This window comes from Furipterus horrens, unplaced genomic scaffold (genome assembly GCF_987537825.1).
Source record: "Furipterus horrens unplaced genomic scaffold, mFurHor1.1.pri manual_scaffold_10, whole genome shotgun sequence".
Classification (NCBI taxonomy): Eukaryota; Metazoa; Chordata; class Mammalia; order Chiroptera; family Furipteridae; genus Furipterus; species Furipterus horrens.
The window spans coordinates 74,433,028-74,443,507 of NW_028327180.1; the positions used below are offsets into that span (position 1 = coordinate 74,433,028).

The window sequence follows — 10,480 nt, forward strand, 5'->3', positions numbered from 1 at the left end:
GTTGATCACATACAGGGCAAATTAGAACTATATTAAGAATAAGAGAAGCCAAGTTTCTCACTGTCAGAAAAGGTATGCCAATACTGAAAATAAGAAATATAGGGTGAACTGTACAGTACTGAACTGCAGCCTCAAGCACCAGCTTGGCTGCCACCTCAAAAATGACCCTGAGTCAGAACCATCTTGCTAGAAGACCTTCTAAGATTCCTGATCTTCAGAAATTATGTGATAATGTTTGTTATTTTAAGCAGCTAAATTTTGGGAGTACTTTCCTATGCAGGATTAGAATAGAAATACAAACAGGATAAGTACATTCTCTCAAACTGTCTCTTAACATATTACTTATTCATTATAGAGGGAAACAGAATACTGGTAGACATCACTTTAGTCAAATGATGGAAGTAAAAATTCTCAGGAATGGGTCAAAGTGAAACTGCACACTACCTGACAGGGTGTAATGAAAAGAAGCCAATCAAAATGATACACCACTTGATAGGGTGCAAAGAAGGAAAGCAGGATACAGCACTGCTACTGTGACATCCCTGCCAAAGACGTATGGCCTAAACCTGATCACGAAAAAACATCAGACAAACCTAAGCTGAGGGACTTTCTCCAGAAACAACTGAATTCTAATTTTTAAGAGCATCAAGGTCATAAAGCCAAGGGAAAACTAAGGAACTGAAAGAGACTAAAGAAAGACAACTAAATGCAAGGTAACTTTGGAATGGATCTTCTCTATACAGGACATTATTACAACAACTGGCAAAACCTGAATGGGGTCTAAAGATTAGATGGCAGGAAGATCTCAATGAATTTCCTAATTTTGCTCACTGTGTAGCAGAATGTCCTTGTTTGTAAGAAAGACACATTAAAGTATTTGGGGTTGATAAGGAATCATGTTGACAACTTACTCTAAAATGGGTAAAGAAAAAATGTTCTATGTATTGTATCTGCAACTTTTCTGTAGGTCTGAGTTTGTTTCAAAATTTTAGAAAGTTTAAAGAAATCAGAAAAGCCCAAAAGCAATTACAGCAGTCACTTTATTAGAATGTGATTAGAGTATATTGGATTGAATGGTCCGCCAAAAGATATGTGGCACATCTTAATTCTTGAAACCTGTGAATATTATCTTATTTGAAAAAAGTATCTTTATAGATGTAATTAAGGATCTTGATAAGACCATCCTGAATGATATGTGTGGGCCCTAAATTTAGTATCAAGTGTCCTTATAAGAGACAGAAAAGGGGAAGACACACAGAGGGGGAAGGTAACGAAGATGAAAGCAGAGATTGGAGTGATGTGACCACAAATCTAGGAAGCCAAGGAATGCTAATAGCTAGCCACTGTAAACTGGACAGAGGCAAGGAAGGACTCCACTCCCACAGAGCCTCCAGAGAGTGTGTCCCTACTAATACACTGATTTTGGTCTTCTGGGTTCCAAAACTGTGAGAGAATAAATTTCTGTTGTTTTAAGCCACTCAGGGTTGGGGTTTTTGTTTTTTTGTTTTGTAATTTATTATAGCAGCCCTATGAAACTAAATATAAATAGTATAAATAAGGAGACATTTAATCTGAAGAAAATCAATCATTCCCATCAGTATATTATTATTTTAAGGAATCTATTTCTAAACTGATATCATTATGGCATCTGTAAAACAACTCTTTTACAATACCATGGTGTGTGTTTATTTTTTGTTGTTTTTTTATTTTGGTTGGGGTGGCAATGAAGTGAAATGCTAAACAGACAACACTGACACCTAAGATTTCACGATTCTACCAATTCCATGGATCAACATTACTAGGCAGTTAAGCCACAGTGATAATATTAAACACTACTACCTATTATGTGTCTGTATTTTCTTTCTATCCATATTTTCTTTCTACTCATTCCCCATAGGCTTGAAGGGTTTGTGACACTATTCCCATTCTATAGACAAGGGAGTTAAGGCTAAAGAAAACCAGTTGAGTGACTTGCCTAAGGAACAGTAGGTCAGAACATGACTCTGCAGTCATGATGCTCCAAAATGCTATATTTTTCCCACCACACCACTTACTGTTTCCCACCACACCACTTACTGAATATTGTTGGCAAAAAAATGAATGCCTACTATGCATCAGGCATTCAGTAATATTCCAGGAATATAACGAATAAGACAGGGACTTTGACCAGGAGAACTCAGTCTAGAGGAGGGAATAGTCAATCATGTCTACATACTAAGAAACAGTTCTATAATGGAACTCTACTTACTGCCTACATGCCTGGGGCACACTTCAGGGAGAAGCCATTTCTTTTGGGTCTCCAAGGATGAATAAAGAATTCAGAAGGAGGAAGAGTTAAGGTGGGAAGACATTCTCTGTATAAAGAAAAGTACAAAGACTCTAGGAAAATCATTCTGAGTAGGATCAATTAGAACTGGTTCAATTATAGTAATATTTCTCTTGAGGTACTAATATGTATTATACAATAAAAGTGGCAGTATTTTTTGTTCTAAATTGTGCGCATTTTAATGTTTTTAAGAAAATACTAAATATTTCTGCAGATTTAAAGCAATAATTTACCTCAAGAAACTTGCACACACAAAGCAAGTGATAACCATCGTGTTCTGATGCACAAATAGCATTTAACCATAGGCACTACTGTCTGTATGACTCCACTAATCTCTTCTGTTTCTTGTTATAATTCAATATACATCTGAGAAGTTATTTAACCAAAGATTATTGTATATTAAATATTTCTACTATATTAACCTATTCCCCAAGGAGTTATAGCTAGAATATGTAAGCTTTAAATAAAAATCAAAGTCCTTGATTCTTAAGCCCCAAAGTCAAATTATTTTAAAACAAACATGAGTAGACTTTATAATATTTTTAAATTAGTTGACCTGTCTATGAGACAATAATGTTGGACTAACCTAATTGCATGAATATTGAAAATTTGTGGTTTGTATTCTTTTGCTATAATGCACCTGTTTGAAATAAATTGTCATGTTATACTGTGATGAAAACAATATATAACAACATATTTAATGCAACACCTGATGAGGACCCTTTTACTATGTAAGAAAAACACTACTGTTAAAGTGTTTGTTACTTTATAACAAACGACAATGAATGATGTTCCATCTGAATATATATATTTTGTTTTTAAATAATTTAATTTAGTGCTTGTGATACTTTGATTACATATTTTAATGAACTTACCTGATACCATTTGTGCTGTCAATTTTAATCCAAGTGTGTATTATTTCATGAACTTGTTTATATCAATCAGTAATATTTATAGTTTGAAAGGTGTTCTAATGAAGTTGGGAAACACTAGATATAAGGAAGAAGGAGACAGTTTATGAAAGCTAAAGGAGCCCTGGCCAGGTAACTCAGTTAATTGGAGTGTTGTATGATATACCAAAAGGTTTTGGGTTTGATTCCCAGTTAGGGAACATACTAGCTTGCAGGTTCAATACCTGTTCAGGGCACATGCAGGAGGCAACCGATAGATGCGTCTCTCTCATATCAATGTTTCTCTCTGTCTCCCCAGCCCACTCCGCTGTCTCTCAAATCAGTAATAAAATATCCTCAGGTGATGATTAAAAAAGAAAAAGGCTAAGAGAAATGAGTGATAACCAGGTTAACTGTTACAGAAGTTAAATAAAAACTGAGGTATCCTATGAATTTGATAATTAATTATTAATAAATTATTAATAACCTTACTAAACAATTCCAGAAAAGTGAACAGAATATTGTTTCAAGAACTATGGCACTGAAATGCCAATGATGGAAGAGATAATGAAGAGGAAGGCATTGGCTCTAGTGGAGGAAGGGAGTTAAAGGTGTGTTTAGGATGAGGGGAGGAATCCTGGATAACTTTGAATGCTGAAGGGTATTAGCAGAGAAGAGATGGGAACTAGGAGCTCAGGGACAATTACTAGAGAGCACAGATCTGGCAGAAAGAAAGAAATAAGATGGGAAGCAAAAGTTAGCCTGGCAAAGGGAAAAGTATAGCTTCTCCAGAGAAAAGAAGAGAGACAATTAAGGTAATTTTGGAGCAATGGCTGGCTATGTACTCAAGAATGCATGTTTTTAAATAACGTCTTTATAAATTTTGGATATTAATCCCTTATCAGATGTATAGGTGAATATGTCTTATCTTCTTGATGGTTTTCTTTGCTGTGCAAAAAATAAACTTTCTTTTGTTTTCCTCGCCTGGGGAGATACATCAGAAAAAATATTGCTACGAGCAATGTCTGAGATTTTACTGCCTATGTTTTCTTCTAGGATTTTTATAGTTTCAGGTCTAACATTTAAGTCTTTAATGCATTTTGAATTTATTCTTGAGTGTGGTGTAAGAAGGTGCTCTAGTTTCACTTTTCTGCATGTATCGAATTTTCCCAACATCATTTATTGAATAAACTCTCTTTAGCCCATTGTATGTGCTTGCTTCCTCTGTCAAATATTGCCTATAAAGGCTTAGAGTTATTTCTGAGTTATCCATTCTGTTTCATTAAAAAATGGTCAAACAACCTGAATACACTTCTCCAAAGAGGACAACAGACATATTAAAAGATGTGCAACATCACTAATCATCAGAGAAATGCAAATTAAAACCACAATGAGAAAAAAAACCTCACAGCAGTCAGAATGGCTATCATCAAAACAATGAACAAGTGCTGGTGAAGATGTGGAGAAAGGGGAACCCTTTTGCACTGCTAGTGCAGCCACTGTGGAAAGCAGTATGGAGTTACCTCAAAACATTAAAAATGGAACTGTTGCCCTGGCCTGGTAGCTCAGTTGGTTAAGAGTGTTGTCCTGATATGCCAAGGTTGCTGGTTTGATACCTGGTCAGGGCACATTCAAGAATCAACCCATGAATGCATCAACAAGTGGAAAAACAAATTGATGCTTCTCTTTCTCTCTCTGCTTTCCTCTCCCTAAAATCAATAAAAAAGAAAAAAAAGGAACTGCCTTATGACCCAGCGATTCCACTTCTGGGAATTTATCCGAAGAAACCCAAAACACTATTTCAAAAGAATATAAGCAACCCTATGTTGTCTGCAATGTTATTTACAATCACCAATATATGGAAGCAGCCCAAGTGTCCATCAGTAGATGAGTAAATAAAACAGCTATGGTACATTTACACAATGGAATACTACTCAGCCGTAAAAAAGGAAAATTTTACCCTTTGCGGCAGTATGGAATGGACCTGGAGAACATCATGCTAATTGAAATAAGCCAGTCAGATTAAGACAAATACCATATGACTTCACTCATATGTGGAATCTAATAAACAAACAACTAATAAGCAAAGTAGAATCGAGACTCATAGAGAGCAGACTGAGAGCTCTGGGGGGGCAGTTAAAAGGTGACAGGATCGAGCAAAAATGAAAAAGGACTCATAGACATGGACAACAGTGTGGTGACTGAGAGGGAAAGGGGCAGGGGGAGGTGGAAGAGGGTATAAAGGGATAAATGGCAATGAAAAAATACAACAAAAAAAATAAAATAACCATAACACAAAAGCTTGCATCCTTGCATCTAAATCCTGGCTCTTCCTACCATAAATCATAGGCAAGTTTGTTTACTTCTCCGAGTTTCCATTTTCTCATCTAAGCAGGGAGAACAGAATTCTAATAAGGATGTTCAGAAGATTCAGTAATTCTGATACAAAGTACTCTAAAGATGGTAGCTGTGGGGTTTTGTTTTGTTTTGAAAGGCTTCAAAGAAAATTTAAAAAAATATTCACACATAAGATTTCTATTTTCTCTGTAAAAGAGGTACTCAGGTCACCTACTGATTAAAACAGTGTTTAAGGAGGTAGGGAAATGATTCTTCATTTTTTGGAGAGATTAAAAACCCCTATGATTCTGATGAATATATATATGGAGGACAAACATCCAAAATCTGCAGTTTTAAGGGAGTTAGGGACACCTCTCCAACATAAAGATATGTTGAGGAAAAAATCTTCTGGTTCCAGGGCATAGTCTGAAACATACAATTGTTTGGGCAAAAGAAAAACATTGCGTCCTCGACGTAACAGCTATATAAGGGTACAGACCCTGCCAGAAAGACCCTGGACTTAGTCAAGAAATTCAGGTTTTTGATCCAGTCTTAGTAAGTCACATGGCCTTTTCAGAAAGTAGCTTCGAGATGTGTTGCAATGCTAAAATGTTTAGGATTGCATTACTTGGAATTTCAATTGACTCCGTAGACAAAAGGACAAATGATACTTTATTTTTCTATGTCATTGTTTATTATGATTTTGAAGGTTAGCCTAGGAACCTAACCAGAAAAAACTGCATTTCTACAGAAAAAAACAGGTGTGCTTCTGCATTTCTGGGATGAGGCTGCAGAGGTTCCTGGCAGTATCAGGCATGAGTCAGGTATTCCTATCCTGGTAACTGCCTGGGCACTTTTAGCAGTCCTCTCTGGACTAAAATATCCAGAATTGGACTTTGTCAACACTTCCTCTTTGTCAGTCAACAGTACAGTAATACTCACAAAGAGACTTTAAAGAAAACCTGGAATTACTAATAGCTATTCTTCAATGATGGCTGTTTAAATTACATTTAAATAGCAACCTTGAAGAGGCAAAGAAAGTTTCTCATTCAATAAATCTTTTGTAAAGCAAAGCATCCTTTTCTTAAAATTAAAAAAAAAAAAAAATCCTGGAGACTTCAACGGGCTTGTTTTGGAGTGAGAATGTGTATTTGCTTTCCAAGACAGAACTAATTCAAACAGCCATCTTCGGCCAACCATTCACTATTTTCAAGTTCTCAGTACTTATTCCACCTGACTATTTCCAAATCTGTTTCATCATTCTGACTGGAATTCATTCAATCCTTACCTCTGATTATATTAATGTAGTATATGGTATCACACTTCCAGTACAGTATTTTAAAATAATCTTTTTTAAAATTTAGTAAATTTGTTACATTGTTTCAACTTCTTTCCGATATCCTTAAGAATCATCATTTGGTAACTTCTGAATCTTAAGACATTTTGAAAGTATGTGGTCTACAGAAAGATGATTTATAACATGAACACATCACAATTAAATTAAGATGTAAACTTCTATGGAAATAAATGCATGTACTAAATTTGCTTTCCCTATAACCATACACATAATCATACAGAACCTCAGCAACAAAGCTAATTAGAAGTTTAAGTAAACTACCTAATCTTGCCCATCTATATAATGCAATACTTTGAAACTTTAAAAAAATAGTAAATATGGTTTAAATGATTTAATCCTTACACTCCTGATTACTTACTGAACCTCAATCTTTTGTTATTTCTCATTCACATATTAAACTGGTGCCTACCAAAAAAGTGTGGTGGTTGTTTTAAAATTTGAATTGGTTGCCAAAAATCTGGATTTGTGGCTTCCCTTAAAAAAAGAAGAAAAGAAAGGTCTGGCAACATTGGGCCCACATATTTTAGCAATAGCAACATTTGGAGAAAGCTGGGTAGCAGCTGCCCTCTTCTGATAGCACAAGCAATTTCTAGCTCCCTCGCCTCCCCCACCCCTATTCTCTTAGCTCACTTTGGTTACATGCCTGGCCTTCATAGCCTTCAGTTTGAAATCTTTATTTTACTGAGAAATTTATTTATTTATTTATTTTGTTAGTGTCTCTTAGAGGGCATTAAAAGAAGCTAGCCATAAAAATCTTTATCATAGTTACAGAGAGCAAATTCATGGTCACTGGGAGGGGCATTGGAGGGAATAGGTGAAAAAAGGTGAAAAGGATTAAGAAATCCAAATTGCCAGTTCTAAAAATAGTCACAAAGTACAGCACAGGGAATATAAATAATAATATTCTAATAACTATACTTGGTGTCAGATACATACTAGACTTACCAGGTGATCACTTTGTAAGGTATGTAAATGTCTAATCACTATGTTGTACACTTGACACTAACAAAAATATTGTTATGTCAACTGTAATTGGAAGATAAATTTTTAAAACAAATCTTTATCATAAAAATAGATTAAATCAAGTGATGATCCTGGCTTTAAAGCTGTGTATAACAAATGTTATACATATAACTAGCAGGATACCATTAAAATGTACAAGGCACTATTACTGTTGAATTAAGATATCTAGCCTTTTAGCATTCCCAAGAATAAAGAAATTAACTCTGTACTTCAATATTATGATTCTGTAAGAGCACCAAAAAGCCTCCTGCATCTAACAAAAGTGAAGAAAAACAGGAAGCGAGTATAAAAGGCCTCTGATGGGCCAGAGACCACACAGTTCACAGAACACATGAAGTACTCCCTCTTCACTCAAGAGTCTACTGGTTCTTATTTTAGACATAATTTTAATAAGCTCCGTGATCTGGTTTCCCAGCCCACAACAGATGAGATGCAGCCAACTGGAAAAAGGCTGGGGGTGGTGCTGCTAGAGGCAAACACTCAAAGCATCAAAATCAAAGCTCAAGCCCTATAAAGTCAGCAGAAAACCTCAAAATACAGCAGGGTGGGGCCATTTTGTGTAGATACAAACAATCCCAGACAGAACTACATTGGATACCCTCTTTGGTATACTGTTAAAGCATAGGTCAGGAAACCTTAAAGTGTATATAAAAATGAAGTCCATCACAAGATTTTTTCAAAAAAGGCATGGCACTGTCAAATTCACACAACACTATTGCCCTCTGTCAAAGAAACAAGATATTGAATTCCTCAGGACGCCCCATGTCAAATGTACTTGTTCTTAGCAAAACTTTATTAAAACCCAGGTGCAGCAGTTCATGAGAGCTGAGAGTGTATTTAAGTAGAACTATTTTTTCAGAAAATGATTAGTTGGGAAGGTTCAAAACTAAGGTCAATTAATATAAGCCACCTAAGTCTTTTGGAGATTCCATTGTGGGTACATTGTTAGGGCTAAGGATGAGAAAGGATTGATCTCATCCACACCTAGGTAAGTCTGCAACGTAAAATTGGTGTCATACACAAAGCTTGGAAGGAAAAAAAATCTCCATTTTGTTTTCACAATCTTATGCACAAGTATACCAAAAATAAATGTTATTTGTCTAATCCTTGGCAGTCTCGAAGTTGAGCCATACTTAAGGAGGGCTCTAAGTAATAAACCAGAGGAGGTGGGGAAGTTAATATTGAGTTTCAAAAGTTTAAATTATCATTGTCTAAACTTGATTTTCCTTATTAAAATTTTTATAAGGGCATATTTTAGAGGAAAACCTAGAGAATAAACAGTAACTCAAAAGAAATACATTACTGGGGGCAAGTACATTAAAAAATTTAAATGCATGTTTTGAGTGCTAATCCTTCTCTGAAAAAAACAAACACACACATGTATCAATTCAATGTAGAGATTAAAGGCTACATTTCTTGACTAAATTATCACGCATTATACATACTCCTCTTCGGGTTTTAAAATAAGAGCATAATTTTCTACAGGTACAATCTCCCAACTTCCCAATTAGCCTCTATAACAACCTAGTAACTCCTAAAAGCCTTAAAAATACATATATATTTTTACTTGGATTACTATTCCTCAGTGTATTCTTGCCCCCTGAATGAATGGTTGAGATCTTTGCTTAAAGTTCATTTGAACAAATAACCTGCTTCATTTCAGTACAAGATTTACTCTTTCTAACGTTTGCCCCTTTTCATTTGTCATAAATCAAAGCAGTCAGAAGAATTTGGTATGGATGTAACCTATTTTACAGTAACCATTGGGATTAATTTCACATTAAAGAACTTTGGACAAGAATGAAATGAGAACCAACTGCTTAGCTGAAGTGTTTAAACTGCCTAACAATCTGCATTGTTTAAGGCAAGGTGAAAATTGGTTCTCTTTCCCTTGCATCTCCATCACATCCTTCAGGACAGATAGATAATCCCAGCATCTACCTCTAAAAGGCTAGGTTTAATACAACCAAGTGAAATACTAAACAAATATCACCGGTGGCACTTCCCCACTTCAAAAAAACAAAAAACCAACAACTATAGTGAAAGGCACTAGAAAGTTACAATATTGGGGGCGGATCCCTAAATTTTAAGACAAGCCTGTATTCTATACACAGTATTAGGAAAACCTCCGTATAAATGACTAAATGAATAACCCTTTGTCATAAAGGCAAAGAAGTCCTTTCTAATGGAAAAATCTAACAAAATCCCTTCTATATTAAAAGGGTCTCCCTTTACATACCACCTTATTTAAGCTGTAAAAGGAAATTGTACAATTTCTCCAGTGGTTTTCAATAGTCAGATTTCTACCTCTACCCTTGCCAATTTAACAGCTTTTCTATTAGATTCATTCCGGTAAAAATGAAGGTTAGTTTCTGACTACATTTGGCAACCTCAAGGAATAAAATGCTTCTCCCTTTTCTTCCTTACTCTCTCAAGACTCATAGGTTTCTTTCCTTCTGAACTTCCTATTCTTAACAGTTTCTGGACAAGTAGAGTGGGCCGAAGTGTGCGGCCGCCAGGAGGTGACTGAACTCAAGAAATACTTAG

General features: G+C 35.5%; 1 protein-coding gene across 1 annotated transcript in view; it reads right to left on the reverse strand.

Annotated features, from left to right (window-relative positions):
* Nucleotides 1-10,480, reverse strand: part of UBE2D2 (ubiquitin conjugating enzyme E2 D2) — a 47,372-nt gene that overhangs the window by 35,912 nt on the left and 980 nt on the right. The window lies entirely within an intron of this gene.